Genomic DNA, 18,966 nt, shown 5'->3' with positions numbered 1-18,966 from the left:
AGATTTCAACAGGTCTCTGGACTCCGACAGATCTAGCGGGAAACCTGCTGCTACCAGTTACCGTTGCGAGAGGCATAATTTCTGTAAGTCGCAATTTTTTTATTTATAAAATGGTAATAATGATTGACACCACCTTAGTCTTTGATAGGAGAGGCCGGTGCCCTGGACACAGTTCCCGGCCCTTTCTGACTATGCTGCTTGGCAAGATGTGAAGAGTTAGGAGGGCCAAGGGGATGTGCCCATCCAGAGCCTGCCGCACTCTGGCTCCACCCCAAAGACTACCTCCAAACACGTAGGACCCCAGAATTTCACATGCATAGGACTCTGAGCCTGTTTTCGGAGCCTGCCTGTGGTGGCCATGGGGACTCTGCTTGAGGGATGGGAGGGGTGTAAACAGAGCTTGTGTGTTCCTGGCCACAAATGTGCATGTCAGGCATCTTGCATAGTGCAGGTGGAGCCTGAGGTAAGAAGAGGGGTGCACCTGGAATGGGTACTCTGGGGATCTGTGGGTATCCTGGGGCAGCCACACTCCTGTGTGAAACTCCAAGGAATGAGAGAACTTGAAATTTGAAGCCGGAATTCCAGGTGGTTATGACATACATTTTTCAAGGTTGGGGGGGATGGAATATATTTTATTTAGCAGATTGTTTGCTTGATTTACTGTTATTTTTAAAGATTATTTGTAATGTGAGATGATTGCAGTTTCACAAGCAGTTGTGAGAAATAATGTAAAAGGATCTCTTGTACATTTTGCCCTGTTTCCCCCAATGGTAACATTTTGCAAAACTGTAGCAATAATATCACTACCAAGATATTGACATATATACAATCCAAAGATCATACTCTGATTTCCCCAGTTTTACTTGCAATCATTGGTGTTTAATATGTGTGTTTTAAGTTCTATACCATTTTTTTTTTTTTTTGGCTGTGTTGGGTCCTCGTTGCTGCACGCGGGCTTTCTCTAGTTGCGGCCAGTGGGAGCTACTGTTCGTTGCGGTGCGCAGGCTTATTGTGGTGGCTTCTTTTATTGTGGAGCATGGGCTCTAGGCAGGCAGGCTTCAGTAGTTGTGGTCTGTGGGCTCAGTAGTTATGGCTTGCGGGCTGTAGCATGCAGGCTCAGTAGTTGTGGCACACGGGTTAGTTGCTCCGCGGCATGTGGGATCTTTCCAGACCAGGGCTCAAACCCATGTCCCCTGCATTGGTAGGTGGATTCTTAACCACTGCACCACCATGGAAGCCCAAGTTCTATACATTTTATCACCTGTGTAAGTTCATGTATTTGCTACCACAGTCAAGACACTAAACAGTTCTAAGACCACAGGGATTCTTTGTGGACTTACTTTTAAATATGTAGATATATAGAACGTACCAGAAAATGAGGGGGAGTAGTATTAAAATTAAATGTTTGGCCTAGACTAAATTTAGAGTAAAATAATACAACTAAATTTAGAGTAAAATAAAGTTTGTTAGTGGTCTTAGGTAGATCTCACTACTTGCCTTCCTATCTATAAGCAGAATGCAGGACACATCTGAAAGGGAAAAAACTCTTCCTGAAACAAAATGCTTGTATTAACCCAGTGATTCCACTGGGAGAGGTTTTCCTCCCACCTGCACTTAGAGATGGTGATTGTGGGAAGGCTGTACTTGAAACTGCTGCCTCTGATTCCTGGGACAGGCTGGTTCTCTGTTCTTTATTGCTCAGTACCCCACATCTATATGTTGTTTGCTCAACACTCTTGCTCTTTATTGCTTAATACTCTGGATCTGTGAATGCAAGAAAGCTGACTGAGGCAACCCTCATATTTTAGTAAAGCTCTTGGACTTCCTAGGAGGCCTGATTTCCAGAGTTTGTAGGAGGGTTGAGGGCCAGCCTGCTATCTTATTAGGAACTTATAAACATCTCAGGCATACACTCTACCCTGAATACAGACTTTTAGGGCAACTAGGCCAACTCATGTTCTACTGGGGCAGTTAACAAGACAGAAAGGACTTTTATTACCTGCTAATGGCAGAAGTTATTACTGAAGCCTGTGAAAAAGGAGAAAGCGTGATGGACGGAGGGGATAAAAGCTAAGACCCTTGTGGAACATAATCAAATAAGAAGAATTGTTGTTAGGTTATAGGCAGGATTCAGGTTCGGAACAGTTCCACCCCTGACCTTCGTGCAGCTTGTCCCAGATGTTCTGGGGTCTACCCTGGAATCCCTTTGATGGTTGGCAGGTGGTTCTGTTCTGCCTACCCCACCCCCTCCCAGATACAGCCTGTTGGCTAGCTGACAGGCTGGCTGACTCTTCAAGCTCTTCTTTTGCAGTCTTTTGGCTTCTAAGTCTCTGCATTTTCAGTAGTTGTTTGACTCCTAGCAGGAGCCAAGACCTAATCTGGGAATGAAGCCAGGACCCAGAGCAGCCAAAGGCAAAAACTGGCTGTGAAAGTAAACCTAGCACTTCCTCAGGGACTCTAGGATGTTAGAAATGTTACGGAGGCAAACCATTTGTTTATTTTAGGGTCCACATCATTGAGACATATAAATATGTTAGACAAATGACTGGAACTCCAAAGTTAAAACAACTGTGAACATATGTTATAGAAGTTGCTAAGAACATCAATTTGGGTAGCAGAATTACATAGGAAGCAGTGGGAAGGAACAGAGAATACTTCTATTTGCAACTTGAGTATTAGCAAAGCATATCGAGGGGGAATTTAATTTGTTTCAGTCTTATAAACCTCTTTTGTTGCTTTAATTTTTTAAATACAGAAATATTATTAATAAATAAAATCATTATTTTACCATACAGAGAAAAATCACTATTAACATTTTGGCTTAGTTTCTTTTATTTTACCTATATGTTTACCATAAATTATACTTGCAAGAATTTTAAAGTAGGCTGTGATAATTATAGAAAATATGGAAAAATCAAAAATAGAAAATTAAAATCTATAATTCTACTACCCATAACACTATTGACATTTTGGTGTATATTGTTCTAAAATGTGAGTGTGTGTGTATGTTAAAACATATGCAATATGTACTTTAAGAAAATTGAATTACAGTGTACAGGCTGTTTTATAATCTGCCTTTTCTACCTAATGATTTATCTTGAGCATTTTCTGTATTCTTACGACTTTTAATGATGAGTATTCTATCACACAGATGTGTCATAATTTAACAGTTTTCTTATTTTGGATGCTTAAGTGGTTTCCAATTTGTCATTGTAGAATAGGAGGTGGCAGGAATTCAGCATTTCTGTATTTGGTATCAGATGGACTTGCTAAAAATGACCCTTCATTCTGTCTGTCGTTTCCGGCTCCTGCTGTTTCTGGAGACTTGCTGTATCGGCCATCTCCCCTTTTTTCATTAAGGACATGGATCTTATCCTACGATGGTAGAGCTAAGAGTGTGGTTTCAGCGAGGCAAGACAAAGCCGAATTTAAATATTAAACCTGCCATTTCCCAGCTCTCAAAGGCTGAGTTACCTAATATTTAAAATAGGGTTACTGTAAGGGTTACATGAGACAGTGTATCTAAATTTATGTAGCTATTTAGCTGATAATAGTATTATTATTTATTGGCTCTTCTTTGAGACCTGTTTATTGAGCATTTTAACAGGGCAGACATTGCGATAGGTGCTGAAGATACAAAGATGGGAAAAATAAGCACAGACCTGGCCTTGTGGCTGTTCAGTTCAGCATTATAGAAAATCATCAAGCAATCAAGTTTTAAAAAATTCAAAATTGCACCTATACCACGTGCTAGGAAGGAGAGAGCCCTAGTGCAGTGAGCCCTGTCATAGGGGATTTGCTGTAGCCACAGAGGGGGCTCTTGTGTGTTCTGAAAAGGGCTGCAGGAAGATTGGTATCCACCAGAAAACACTACTTGCTCTAAGATACTTTTCTGTCTTCTCTCCCAAATGAAAAGAAACTGTATGAATGTGACTTTGCAATGGTAGACTGCAGACTGGGACCAGCAGGAAATGTCTTTAATTCCTTCCTACCCACTGGGCATGGCCTTTGATCATCTTGCTTGTTGACGGCATCTGTGTACTTGTAGCCTTTTGCATATGCCTCCAGGATGGACCGTTGTAATGTGCTTCTTTGCTGGGTCACTGTTTTTTCCCACCTTCTCTACTCTGTCACCCCGGCAATCTTCGTATTGCCAGAGCTTAGCAGGGTACCTAGCGTACAGTTGGTTCTCACAACATGCGTGGCATGTTGACTTAAAAGCCAATATGATATATCAGGGCAGAGCAGACAATACCTGCCCAGGACAGGATATAGAGAAGAAGGAAGGAGTTTCTGGTTCCATCATATATAGGAACCCTAGGACAATTCCACGTGAAAAGGAGTGGAAGGAAAATATCAAGGGGCAGCTGCTAGGAAAGGATTTAGTGAAAAAGAGAGGGAGAGCTTTCCAGACAAGGAGACATGATGTACTACACAGGCAAGAAAGATGAGTGACATGGCCTGCAATGGAAGTATTGAGGTTTGGCTGTACCAGGAGCAGGGAGAGTCTGGGGAAGGGATGTTAGGTGGATAAACAAGAGATGACACTGGGAAAGTAGTTGGAGCTGGGCTGTGAAATGTCTTCTGTCATTTATATTAGAAACAAATTTTAAAAAAACACAGGCTGGAGAAGAGCAGAGTGCTTAAGAAATACAATTTAAATACTGCTAATGATCTGACAGCAAAGAAAAATAACACAACAAAACAAATCCTCCTAGATGTGATCAGCATGCTTAAGGATCTTGAACTTCACAAGCCATTCAGGAACCAAAACTTCCTGGGTCTGATATCCTTGCTTCTGACCTTGCAACCACAGAGCTAATATCATGTTCAATTCCTGAAGTTAAAGGGACCTTTAGAACAGAGAAATATAGCATCTTATTTTTTAAAATTTTTGGTTAGTTTTCATATTTTTATGTTAAAATATATAAACAATAAGATTTTATACTTTACTCCACAAATAAATTTCTTATTATTAACAAATGTCTTCATGCACAAACAGAAAGTTTATTTGTATAAAATTTCAAGTTTATGCAAGAAAGTAAGAAATTTGTTGCCAGAATAAATAGGTGTTTATAATATGCTTCCTTCCATTTGGTTACCTATAGATTACATGTAGGTTTTATGTGAATATATTCCTATGTATAGAACTGTGGTTCCCCCAAACTCACTTCATTACCTCTCTTCCTAATTCCTAGAAACTCACTTAGGGCCTTATATCTAATTCTGGTCTCTTCTCTGAGGATTCGGAATCCCAGACCTCAGCCAGAACAGATTACACCAACCAGCGGACAATCATACAGATTTTGCTACCAGACATTCTGATTTGGTACCAAGCCTGGGAGAAATGGGTGTATGAATCAGAGTCTGAGAAAACAGATGTCTCACTCAAATTAGGATAATTTGAAGAGGGTTTATTTGCAAGGGACTAATTACAAAAGCTTAAAGGAGTAAAGGTTATATCAGAATTTATAAGAGCTGAGTAACACTTTTTATTCCCTGCTTTGCATTTCATTGTCTATTTGGGAAATAAAATGCAGTGTACCTGTTTGCATATATTACTTATTTATATACAATTAAAATGAATCAAGAAGGGGAAAATAAAAGACTAAAGAAAACCTACTGTAGCAGTCAGAGTGTGTTGAAACCAAATCGTGTTTTTTTAATTTAGAATACATTGCCTTACCAGGGAGCACAGGTCTAGAAAAAAGTAGCAAGCACTTTCTCCGTTTACTAGACACCCTCTGGCTGCTGCTGGAACACACTGACGATGTCTTCATTCTCCATTTCTAGCTCTGCAGGGGTGTCTGTTTTATTGATTGGCTGCCCACCAAATCAGGAGCTGATCTGCCTTATTGAAAAGCCCTGTTGTTCACAATATGTTTTCATTAGTCTACTAAGTGGTATAAACATTTTAATTTTAAACTGCACTGCAGTGTCTGCCTTGCCACTTCAAATTAACTTGATCCTTGTTCTCAGTCTTGACTGCACACATGGGCTTTTTATTGGCCAAGGTGAATGCTGGAGTAGTTTTAGCTGCCGTTTTACAAAAGAGGTGGCAGGCAGCACCAAACTAGCACACAGATGGCTTTCAGAAGACAGCAGGAGAGGGAGATGACAGTCTCTTCTGAAAGTTAGCATTTTTCTTTTGTATTTACATGTTTAATATAACTGGAATTGGTTTTTATGTATAGTGTGAGGTAGGGAATCCAGATTCACTTTTTTATATGGAGTTTTTCCCCCAGCACCATTTACTGAATAGTTTGCCCTTTCCCCACTGATTTGCAATGCCATCTTTGTTAGCACATTTCTTCATGAGTGTTGGTCAGATTCTGAGTTCTAGATTGTGTTCTACTGGTCTGTTTTATTTTTTAAAAAAATCAATGTATAACATTTAAATCAATGAATTACTACCAGCTCTCTAATTTGGCTTAATAAATCTTGCTATTTTGTTGGGTAATGTTCCCCTTCTTTAATCATCAGTTTTTGGAATATTTTTCTTTTTTTTTTTTTGTTTCTTGCTGTTCTATAAATTTTTTTAAATTAGCTTATTTTCTATGAAAATTTCTTGTTAGGATTTTGATTGGAATTACATAAATTTATAGATCAATTTGGGAAGGATCAATATCTGTAAATATTGCCTTCATGTCTATAAGCAGAATATGTTTACCCATTATTTGTCTTCTTTAATACTTCACTGAAGTTTTATAATTTTTCCATAAAATTATCACACATTATGCCGTTTATTCATTCATTCATTTATTATTTTCTTGGAAGACTTCATACCAGCAAATTTGCAAGCATACTTGTCTCGTTCTTTTTTTTTTTTTTTTTTTTTTCTTGCGGTACGCGGGCCTCTCACTGTTGTGGCCTCTCCCGTTGCGGAGCACAGGCTCCGGATGCGCAGGCTCAGCGGCCATGGCTCACGGGCCCAGCCGCTCCGCGGCATGTGGGATCTTCCCGGACCGGGGCACGAACCCGCGTCCCCTGCATCGGCAGGCGGACTCCCAACCACTGCGCCACCAGGGAAGCCCTCGTTCTTGATTGTAAATAATTTTTATTATCATTAGTTATAATGTTTAGTGTAGGTTTTCGTAGGTATGTTTTTATCAGGTGTGAGTAAGTTCTCTGCTAGACTTTATTTTTATGGAGTAGATGTTAGATTTTATTGAATGCTTTAACTTATCTGTTGACATGGTTATATCATTTTCTTCTTCAAACTTCATTGGAAAATTATACCTATTGATTTTATATATTAAACCATTCTAACATCTCTAGGATTTAAATAGTAGTTTATTTCACTTCAGAGTTGTGTTTTTTCCACTACACTTTTACCTCTCTCAATAAAATGAACTCTTGTTCCTTTTAAATGAGTCCTGAGAGCTCCAACCATAGGTTTGCCTGAAAAATATGCATTTTTACTTATTTAAAATATAATTTGGATGGATTTTCTTATTTCTTACTCATTTTACATCCTCTTTCTCAAGACATTTTTATTAAGCATAAATCTTTCAGCAACCAATAGCCTTTGAAGGAGTCAGTTAAAAAAAAAAGTTATCTGGGAACCAATATGTGGAAATATAACCTGAATGCAGTTAAAAAAAGTTTAGAGTACACTTGATAAATGTGTACATCCCATGATATGCTCTAGGAATAGAAGGTTTCAGATTTTGGTTTGGGAAAAATTATTTTCTTAATAAAATCTTATGGTCTTGTTTAGTGGAAACAAGCACTAGAAGTTTGTTAGTGGTCTTAGGTGGATCTGCACTACTTGCCAGATAGTAAATAAGTTTGTCGCTGCAGCTGATTAATATTCAGGAAAAAATTTGCACCTCCACATTGCAGGGATGTGTTGCTATGGTGATGTTAATGACATCAAGCTTTGCACAGAGGGTGCTGCTTCTTACCTGTAGACTATGGCATGATCAAGATGGGAAGAATTTCTAGACCATTTGAGGAAGATTTTTATGTATATTAAAGCCAGAGTAAGGGCATAAAGCTGTTCATTAAAATATTGACTCTGTGACTGTCTTAGTACCTCTTTCTAGTTTGATGTACATTGTAATAATCTGATAAGTGAGAACATGAGAATTAAGAACTATATACTTGCATTTGCATAAATTGAAGCTTTAAGTAAAGTGCTTTTCTTTCCTCTGAAAAATGTGGGGTCTCTTATTCCCATTGAGCAGGAGAATCGGAAGCATTGAATAGTGGAAAGAACGTTGACTTTAGAGTGGAAAATAGAAATTAAAGTTCAATCCTGCTTTTTACTATGTGACTGAATTTATTCCCTCTGAATGTTGGTTTATCCTTCATAAGATATGAATAATTTCTGTTGTTGAGAAGATAAAAAAAGACTTTCCAGGTTTCATCATAGGTTAGTTTTTTGACAACACATCACCCTGATTTACCTTTGAGGAAACTATTCTCCACTTTCCTTAATCCAGGCTAACAATTTTCTCAAACCTTGACTGAGATTGTGACTCAGAACTTGTGACCCTCTGGTCATAGAAAATGATCCTGGATGGATTCATGACACAGACCAGGCTGTTGAGAACCCTTCTTGAAACTTCTGTTGAATATATTGAAAGAACTACACTCTCTTTCAGGTATAGGTGCTTAGCTGATAAGATATAAGCCTGAGTTGACCATACTTTGATTACCAGTTGAGGATATTCAGCGTGAAAATGAAGTTGATACATATGAAACTGCTGGGTGGCATTTCAGGGGGCTCTGAGGAGCTCCGGTTCTTTATGTCTCAGTGCAGAAAGAATTCAGCGAGAGGCAAAGTGATATATAAGAAGTAATTTATTACAATAGGATGCTCGTGAGGCTTACAAGAGGGCGGGCGAAAGGGTGCCATGTCCCAAGAACTTAGTAGGCTACAGTTTTATAATCAAAAGAAATGTGGGGAGGGGGAAAAGACCACCTTCTTCCTCATTCTTGAGTAGACACCATGCTTCCATCCTTAGTTCCTCCTCTATGTCAGATGGCGGAGTTTTCTTGTCCCTACATGGTCAAGCTGGGAGTGTCATAGCACTATGGAAAAATTATTTCAGGTCTCAGTACAATGAGGATCTTTCACTTTGAAATGTCACCTTTCCATGAATTATTTTTTATGTGTGCAGAGAGCATGTCCTAGGGGTCACTAACTTACTGAGCTCACTTGGCAGGATGTGGATCTCATGCCACCAATGTTTTATTGTTTTGGGGCATGTCTCATGCTTCTGTTACATGGATTGTTGCTAGGCAAGCCTGCTTTCTTGAGTGATCATTAACTTATGGGGGTCTCCCATACTTTTTTTCTTTACTTACAATCTCCTAGTGGGGTTAACTATTTAATTACCTACTTTGACCCTTTACTCTGTCCCTATCACATAGAGAAACTGATCTGAGAAAGAGACATGGCACGCTTTGACAGCTTGAACTCAGAAACATCTGCTTCATAACTTTTCAAAAATTAAGTGAGCTGATTTATTGCTTAAACCAATTTCAGTTGGGTTTCTATCATTTGAAACTGAAAATAATTCTGAATACCAGAATCATCAGTATACTCATATATACACAGGTTATTTTAAATTAAAACTGGCTAAATAACTAGAATTTTGCTCATAACTAGAATGGTCAAAATTCAGCCATCTCTGACTTTGATGTCACATGCCCTTTAGATGTTTCTCAGCTGAATTTTCTGTTGCCATTTTAATATTTCTATTTCTCAACAATGTATTGAGGTCAGTTATTTGGTAAATGTAATTAACCTTTTAAGGTGGATTCTCTTCTTTTTTGGTTTATTTGCTTGCATTTAATTAATTTTTTACAATAAGTAACAAAACTATGAGACTAGTCATATTGTTCACAGAGGGATCAATGGATGAGAATTGGACCACGGTTAGAAGTTTGAAGGCTATTTGTTATATGTATGTGGAGAAAGAAGAGTCCTTGAAAGAGAATGAAAATGAAGGCAAAGTGTATTGCTTCAGAGTCAAGGGAGTAAGTGAAACATTTCATGAATGTGTTAATGTTCTGCATATTTAAATGCAACACAGGGACTTCCCTGGTGGCGCAGTGGTTAAGAATCTGCCTGCCAGTGCAGGGGACATGGGTTGGATCCCTGGTCCAGGAAGATCCCCCATGCTGTGGAGCAACTAAGCCCATGTGCCACAACTACTGAGCCTGAGCTCTAGAGCCTGCGTGCCACAACTACTGAAGCCCATGGGCCTAGAGACCGTGCTGTGCAAGGAGAGAAGCCATCGCAATGAGAAGCCCATGCACTGCAATGAAGAGTGACCCCCACTCACCGCAACTAGAGAAAGCCTGTGCACAGCAACGAAGACCCAACACAGTCAAAAATAAATAAATAAAATAAATTTATTAAATAAATGCAACACAGAGACCCAATAAATAGGGCCTGTTAACTTTCCCTTGAGATCAGCATTTAGGAGGCTTATAGTAATTAGTGAGAGCAATTCCATGATATTTGTTGAGAGGCTCTATTTCAGTGAAATGATAAATGGGTGGTTATTAAAAAATGAGAGTTGAAAAGTGGAGATAACTCAATGAAGAATCTTGGCTAAAAAGAGAAGAAATATGATGAAAATAGGAGACCATAGAATCAGGGAGAGTTTAAAATCTTTTCAGAATGGAAAAGAAGAAGAAGAAGTTGAAGAAGAAGAAGTTGAAGAAGAAGAATAAGCCAGTTTAAAGAAGTAATATATAAAAAGGAGGACTTGATAAAGTTAGGCCCCAGCTGAGAGAAAGATAAGTAAATGCCATTGCTATGTAAATGTGGCAGCCTTGAACTGGAAAGATGCCACCTCTGAAATCAGAAGAAGACCAAAATTGTGTCTTAGTGTACACAAGTATGTTGATCAGGAATCAGAAAGCTGGGGGTGGTTACCACTGATAATATAAATTTCCTGAGTGAAGTAGGAGGCAAGGTTGTATATGAGACAAAGACATTTGGCCATGATAAAAGAAACAGCTGGATGTTTGTTAAAGGTGGCAAGACAGATTTTATTCAGGCTACTGCATTATCAGAGAGACTTCAGTGTAAACTGAGCTCATCTTTGCTGAAACAAAAGGTGAAAGGCTTTTAAAATGCCACAGTGTGCTAAAGGAATGTTGTGGGGGGAGGGGGTTGATCTATATGATTAGGCTAGCTCTATTTGCTAACTGGCACCTAAGGAAGTCAGACTCCTACCCTGCACTGAGATTGGAAGCCAGGGGCCCTATCTTTCTTGATGATCACATTTCAAAGGGAGGGTTTCCAGGTCCTTGAGAAAGACATTCCTGGGTTGTAGAAGATCAGTCTCAAAGGTATAGAGAAAAGATTTACAATTGTGAATTTTCTAAAGTAAATTCTCTAAGAAAAAGGCAATAAGAAGCTCATAGTGAGGTTTTGATTGAAACAATCAGCAAATTCTTTTGGTAGCAGTGAGCTTTCTCAAGCAGGCATTTTAAAGGAGCTGGACTCATTAACCAAGGGACATGGCCTTGAGTTGATAGAAGCCTTTCTAGAATTTAGCCAGGAAGAGAGTGCTTGTCACCACTCTCTTGGTGTTTGACTTTCTCAGGTCACATTGACTTACATGATTCAGGTGTATGAAGGTGACGAAGCAGCAAGACTGATATAAAGACAGGTTTAAGCAATCTCAGAGAAAGCTCTCTAAACTGATCATATAAAAACTGATGACAGGATGTTTAGTTTAGAGCAATATGGAACAGACAAACAGGTTAAAAAGTACTCAACTACACAACTAGAATCATAGAAGAAGGGATTATGGAAGGGATTAAGAAGGGATTATAGAAGTCACACTTTACCTACAGCCTTCAACAAAGTCTTGTAATACAGAGTTGGTTTTTAATATCAGAGCATGTTATTTCATCATGCATTTAGTGTTTTAATCATTCATGGGATTTATAAAATGTCTACAGTATGCCAAACACTGTTCTGAGGATGAAAAGCTCAATATAAGTAGTTGTAACTATATTAATTGTGTATTTGTATATATTTATGCTTACTATAACTGTCAGTAAACTGTATGTGATTCAGTCCATGAGGTGGTGAAGTTCTATTAATAAATATTTTTATTTCCCATAACGTCCTGAATTCAAAGAGATCTTTTAGGTCCTGTTAATGAGACATATTTGAACTGTAGCAGATCCATCTGACATTTATTTGCAGTCAGCACCATCATTCCTTTACTGGCCAGAATCCTTATACTGAAATGATTTCATCTGATCTTTGCTTTTTGATGACGTTTAGAAGCCATAACTAATGAATGCATGAGATCAGTTGTTTTAGTCTGTTTGGGCTGCTATAACAAAATACCATTGACTCTGTGGCTTATAAACAATAGAAATTTATTTCTCACAGTTCTGGAGGCTGGGGAGTCCAATACCAAAGTGTTGGCTTACTCAGTTTCTGATGATGGCTGGCTTTCTGGTTCATACACAGCCATCTTTTCATCGTGTCCTCACGTGACAGAATAAGAAGGAATCTCTCTGGGTTCCCTTTTATAAGGGCACTAATCCCATTCATGATGGCTCTTCCCTCAAGACCTAATCACATCTCAAAGGCCCCACCTCCTAACACCACCACCTTGGGGGTTAGGATTTCAGCATATGAAATTTTGAGGGTACAGACATTCAGTCCATAGCATTTAGTGATGCTCTTCATTTGTTTAAATAGAATTAAAATTTTATGGAAGTCTCTTTTTTGGTTTGTTTGCATGTATCTTATTTAATAATTTTTATGATAACGAATCCATGAAATTAGTGGTGTTACAAACTTAGTTTGAATTTCAATAATCTATGAACTTCGTCAAATTACTTAATTTACACATTTATGAAAAGAGAGTTTTAGTATTTACCTTGCAGAGTGGCATGGAGATCAAATGAAATTGTGTTTTAGTCTGCCCTTGTAGCCAAAGCCAGGAATATTCATGCATTAATATAGAGATAGTCATTTTCTTTAAGACATTTTTAGGAGTTTTTTTTTTTTTTTTTTTTTTTGTTGTTGTTGTACACGGACCTCTCACTATTGTGGCCTCTCCCGTTGCGGAGCACAGGGTCCGGACGTGCAGGCTCAGCGGCCATGGCTCACGGGCCCAGCCGCTCTGCGGCATGTGGGATCTTCCTGGACCGGGACACGAACCCGCATCCCCTGCATCGGCAGGCGGACTCTCAACCACTGCGCCACCAGGGAAGCCCCATAGGTAGTTTTTTTTTTTTAATAAATTTATTTATTTTATTTTTGGCTGCGTTGGGTCTTCGTTGCTGTGCGCGGGCTTTCTCTCCTTGCAGCAAGCGGGGGCTACTCTTGGTTGCGGTACACGAGCTTCTCATTGCGGTGGCCTCTCTTGTTGCAAAGCACGGGCTCTAGGCACGCAGGCTTCAGTAGTTGTGGCATGCAGCCTCAGTAGTTGTGGCTCCTGGGCTCTAGAGCACAGGCTCTGTTGTTGTGGTGCACGGGCTTAGGTGCTCCACGGCGTGTGGGATCTTCCCGGACCAGGTATCAAACCCGTGTCCCCTGCAATGGCAGGCGGATTCTTAACCACTGCACCACCAGGGAAGTCCCCTAGGTAGTTTTAAATAATGACAAATTTTTTAAAAATTGTGTCAGTTGTACAAATGTTTCATACTCTTACATCCTAATTCAATTTATTTTCAGAAATAAAATTTCCAGGAAGGTAGGTCATTTAATAATCCTAAGCTTTTTGAGGAAGAGCCTTTAGTTATATCTTGGTAATGTATAAAATCTAGACTGTGAGGAACAGTCAGATACATCCCGGAACGTCTCAGTACGAGAGCAAGGCTCATTGACTATGAGAACATGAGCTGTCCTCAGAGGAGTCAAGTCTCATGGGGTAGGGCCCAACTATAAAGCTGAGGGTTTAGAATAGTAGTACTAGAAAGACCTAGGTGAGCCATTTCCTAGACTCTAGGGACTTGAGTGCAGTGCTGGGCCACGATGTCAAGGACAAAGAAAATGCATATGAAAGATGTACATGAACCCAAGGTCAAAAAACAACAATTAGCTGTAGAGACTTCATGCTAAAATGTTTAAATTTCTTAATTTTCCATTGACCAAATTCAAGATTGATCCTAGATTTTGGATGGAGCTGGACTTGCAGGTTTTTAACTTTCACCAGTTATCAGTTTGTCTCAAGAACTGTGGAAGATGTCAAAGGCCCCTGGAAAGATTATGGAGCATGAACTAGGCAAGGCATTTCATTGGCTAATTTCTTACATCCTTCCTAAGTAGGAAGGATGTGGCCTTTAGGCATGGAGAAATTCACTTCAAAACAGTGACTATCCAATGATACAAATGCAGAAGATGAAATGGTAAGGTTAAACATGGACAATTGTTGTAGCGTAGACGTATGTTTTCTTTGCCTAAGTACGTCTCTCTTTAAAAAAAATTTTTTTCTTTGCCTAAGTACGTCTCTCTTTAAAAAAATTTTTTTTTGTTGAAGTATGGTTAATTTACAATGTTGTGCCAATCTGCGCTATATAGCAAAGTGACTCAGTTATACACATATATACATCCTTTTTCTATGTTCTTTTCCATTATGGTTTATCACAGGATATTCAATATAGTTCCCTGTGCTGTACATTCAGGCCTCGTTTATCCATTCTAAATGTAATAGTTTGCATCTACCAACCCCAAACTCCCAGTCCATCCCTCTCCCTCCCCTCCCCATCCCTTGGTAACCACAAGTCTGTTCTCTGTCTTGATTCTGTTTCTGTTTTGTAGATAGGTTCATTTGTACCATATTTTAGATTCCACATATAAATGATATCATATGATATTTGTCTTTCTCTTTCTGACTTAACTTCACTTAGTATGATAATCTCTAGTTGCATCCATGTTGCTGCAGATGGCATTCTTTCACTCTTTGTTATGGCTGAGCAGTATTCCATTGTATATATGTACCACATCTTCTTTATCCATTCATCTGTTGATGGACATTTAGGTTGTCTCCATGTTTTGGCTGTTGTGAACAGTGCTGCTGTGAACATAGGGGTGTATGTATCTTTTTGAATTATAGTCTTGTTCGGGTATATTCCTAGGAGTGGGATTGGTGGATCATATGGTAATTCTATTTTTAGTTTTCTGAGGAACCTCCACACTGTTTTCCATAGTGGCTGTACCAACTTACATTCCCACCAACAGTGTAGGAGGTATCCCTTTTCTCCACACTCTGTCCAGCATTTATTTGTAGACTTTTTAATAATGGCCATTCTGACCGGTGTAAGGTGGTACCTCATAGTAGTTTTGATTTGCATTTCTCTAATAATTAATGATGTTGAGCGTCTTTTCATATGCATACTGGCCATCTGTATGACTTCCTTGGAGAAATGTCTATTAAGGTCTTCTGCCATTTTTCGATTGGGTTTTGTTGTTGTTGAGTTGTATGAGCTGTTTGTATATTTTGGAGATTAAGCCCTTGTCTGTCGCATCGTTTGCAAATATTTTCTCCCATTCCATAGGTTGTCTTTTGGTTTTTTTGTTTGTTTGTTTCTTATGGTTTCCTTTGCTGTGCAAAACTTGTAAGTTGATTAGGTCCAATTTGTTTATTTTTTTTATTTCTATTGTCTTGGGAGACTGGCCTAAGAAAACATTGTCAGTACCTCTCTTAAACACATAATCCATGTGGTTTGAGTGAATCTGAACCCTCAAAGAAAGAGATAAACACATAACCAAAATTGGGCCAATCAAAACACTCTCTAACCTTAAAGTGATTGGTTGAGGATGGGCACATGACATTTCATCTAAATTCTCATATTAATGGTCATGAAGTTGTTCATAACTTATTACACTTTTAGTATCTGTAGGGTCTCTAGTGATATCCTCTCATTCTATCGCTGACATGAGGTAATTTAAGTTCTCGCTCTCTTTCATTCCTTTTTCTTTTCTTCTTTTTGGCTGCATGCATGTGGGATCTTAGATCCCCAACTAGGGATCAAACCCATGCCCCCTGCAGTGGAAATGCAGAGTCTTAACCACTGGACTGCCAGGGAAGTCCCTCATTTCTTTTTCTTGATCAGTCTATCTAGAGGTTTATATTCATCTTTTGGATTGATTTTCTCTATTATTTTTCTGAGATTTTGTTGTTTTCCTGTAAAGAGTGCTGGAATTTGTTCTGGCAGATAATAAGGTTAACTCATATATCAGTTTGATCATTTTGAAACTGTTTTTTTTTTTTTTTTTTTCCTTGCGGTACGCGGGCCTCTCACCGTTGTGGCCTCTCCCGTTGCGGAGCACAGGCTCCGGACGCGCAGGCTCAGCGGCCATGGCTCACGGGCCCAGCTGCTCTGCGGCATGTGGGATCTTCCCGAACCCGGGCACGAACCCCTGTCCCCTGCATCGGCAGACAGACTCTTAACCATTGCGCCACCAGGGAAGCCCTTGAAACTCGTTTTAAAGTCCCTTTAGTGTGAGTACAGATAGAATAGCCTTTACTTTAGCCCCAGTTCTAATATCTGGCCTCTGTGTAGTTTCTAATGAATACACTTTGTGTTCACTGAGGCCATTTACTCTTGCTGTTGCCAACCTGAATAATTCCAGGCCCTATGTGAGCTCTGGGAATTTCTCATCTTACAGCTTTCTGAAATTGTTCTTTCTCTAGAAGTTTTTCCTAGTTTGGCCCCATGGGATTTCCCCACCCATTTGCACGGATTGCTATTCAGCCACAGACTTAGTGACCCCAAAATAAATTTATAGAACACTTTCTGTGCATAGATTTTCCTCTCAGGTATTCTGCCTTGGGAATTTTAGACACTTCTGCCTTCCTGAAATCTGAGCTCTTTCTCTAGACTTTTCAGGTCATTCCTTTCTATTCTACTGTCTGGAAGTTACATCAAGGCAGAAAGTATGGGAAATTATAAGGTTTACCTCATTTGTTTTACTTCTCTCTGGCATCACGGTCCTATACTGCCTGCAGTCCAATATCTGAAAATAGGTTTTTTTCCATATATTTTTCTAGTTTTCTGGTTGTTTATGACAACCAGAAAGGTTAATTCTGAATTATGATACTCCTTCATGCTTGAAAGTGGTAATCAACTTGCCTGCTTTTTTTTTTTTTTTTTGGTTGCTTGTAGTGCAATAGACAAAAGAGTTTATATATATATATATATATATATATATATATATATCTCTCTGAGTAAATTGCTGAAGAACTCATCGGAACTTTAAAGGACAATCTTAATAACTATTTTTCCCTGCAACCCACTGTTTGCACATACAAAGGAAAAGTAAGAATATCTGATTCAGATGAACACATATATAAGCACATCCAGGGCTCATGAACCTTGATTTCTGCCTGTATGCTGTGCCTCTAACTGGCTTATCTCTCTAACTCTCTGAGATATGTGTAATTTTTGGTAGGAATTACTTGCCTGAAGTCATCTACAGAGAATTTATTCCCTATCAAGGTCATTTAGCAGGAGATATTTGAATCATAGCGACTCAAGGTTTTATTATTCCAAGTAATTTTGAATTCTAGATGGGGACCTTTAAACTAAGAAACACTTTTGAATTCTAAATGAATTACCTTGATGTTGCTTTTAGAGTCACTGTAATAGGCAGTATTGTTAAGAGCATTTGAACTAATTTGCATTAAAAAATGAGTTATTTCTATTTTACTCCCTTGAGGGGCAAAGAAGAAATAGCATAGGGGAAAGAGCATAGAAGAGGAAAAACGGAAGCTAGAATGAAGGGAAACTAGTACGGTAGGAGGCAAGAGCCACAATTATACATTTTTTAAAGTTGGGAATTCGTAATAAGGAGGAGAAGGAAGGGGGAGACAAGAAGACTAAGGAAGGAGAAGGTATTTGAGAAAAGAGACTGCCTAATAATAAAATGTTGTTTGTCTTTCTGTGATGTAAATATTTCTAATACCTCACATCTTTAGTAGAATTTGCTAGACACACAAAAAGCTGAATGAATGAATTCTGTAGAATTTTGTGGAAATTAAAGACCATTTATTTCGTAGAAATTTTGTAGAAATTAAGGAAGACTATTGGTTTCTACATTTGGATTGGCACCAGGCAGAACAAAAATAACATGCATGAAATGGAGATGCTTCTCTAAACTGAGTTAGTATTGGGAAAAGAAGCTTGGAGTCGGATTTGTGACCATAAACTCCTGGGAATTTTCATAAATCTGAGAGAAGACATTACGTTTTTTAAGTTTCATGGAAGGTAGATCTAGCAAAATATTATTGTAGGTCTTTTGAGCAGAAGAACCTGTGACCTCTGTGTTAACCTTAGGCTCTGTGCTGCCTAACACCAGTAAGACTCCAAGAGTCACTGAGCATCTGTTATTAATCTACTGCTGCTGGCAGTGGCAGTCTGCTGGGGGAAAATTATGCAGAGAAAAGATTATATTTCTTCCTCGTATTTTGGCAGAGGATTAGGGGGAAAATTATGTGAAAAATGAAAGGATTTAATATAAATGTCATATGATAAACTAGCTTTTTTTGGGTGACACTTGCATTATCAGACTGAAAGTATGGTGGTGAGCTGGTGTGAAAGTTTTCTTCAATACTGCTTAAAATAATAAATGCAAAGTTATTTTTAAAGAAACTTAGTCACCCAGAATTTATTTCATTCCCAAAGGCAGTTCATAAATTAAGATTTATACTTAACATGCTGTTTTCTTAATTTGGAACATGTTAGTATAAGAAAATGACACATATAATTTTAGGGCTTCTAATTTAGCTCTTGCAGAAATGGTATTTTTATGCTCATATGAACGTTATGTCATTTTAATTTTTTAATTTTTGATATGTACATCTAATATTGGTGGTTAGATGGAAATAAGAGTGGGCAATATATTATCTAGTATTCTATCAATTGGAACTCTGTTTTATAGCATATTTACACACAGTGAGAAGTGAAGATAACAATGTAAAACACCGTAAGACTTTGGTATGCATTTTTTTTTTTTTTTTTCCTCCG

At 38.6% G+C, this 18,966-nt stretch overlaps 1 protein-coding gene and 1 pseudogene across 1 annotated transcript in view; one reads left to right on the top strand and one right to left on the bottom strand.

Moving 5' to 3' along the window:
* Window positions 1–18,966, top strand: part of UNC13C (unc-13 homolog C) — a 790,070-nt gene that overhangs the window by 44,651 nt on the left and 726,453 nt on the right. The window contains exon 9 of the mRNA XM_049705963.1: window positions 13–83. The gene's annotated coding sequence lies outside the window, so the exon portion shown is untranslated. The remainder of the gene's footprint in view (window positions 1–12; window positions 84–18,966) is intronic.
* The window catches only part of LOC125963467 (small ubiquitin-related modifier 2-like), a 71,763-nt pseudogene continuing 58,530 nt past the window's right edge, over window positions 5,734–18,966 (bottom strand).

This window comes from Orcinus orca, chromosome 2 (genome assembly GCF_937001465.1).
Source record: "Orcinus orca chromosome 2, mOrcOrc1.1, whole genome shotgun sequence".
In the NCBI taxonomy this organism is placed as follows: domain Eukaryota; kingdom Metazoa; phylum Chordata; class Mammalia; order Artiodactyla; family Delphinidae; genus Orcinus; species Orcinus orca.
This window is presented reverse-complemented; position numbering and strand designations above follow the sequence as displayed.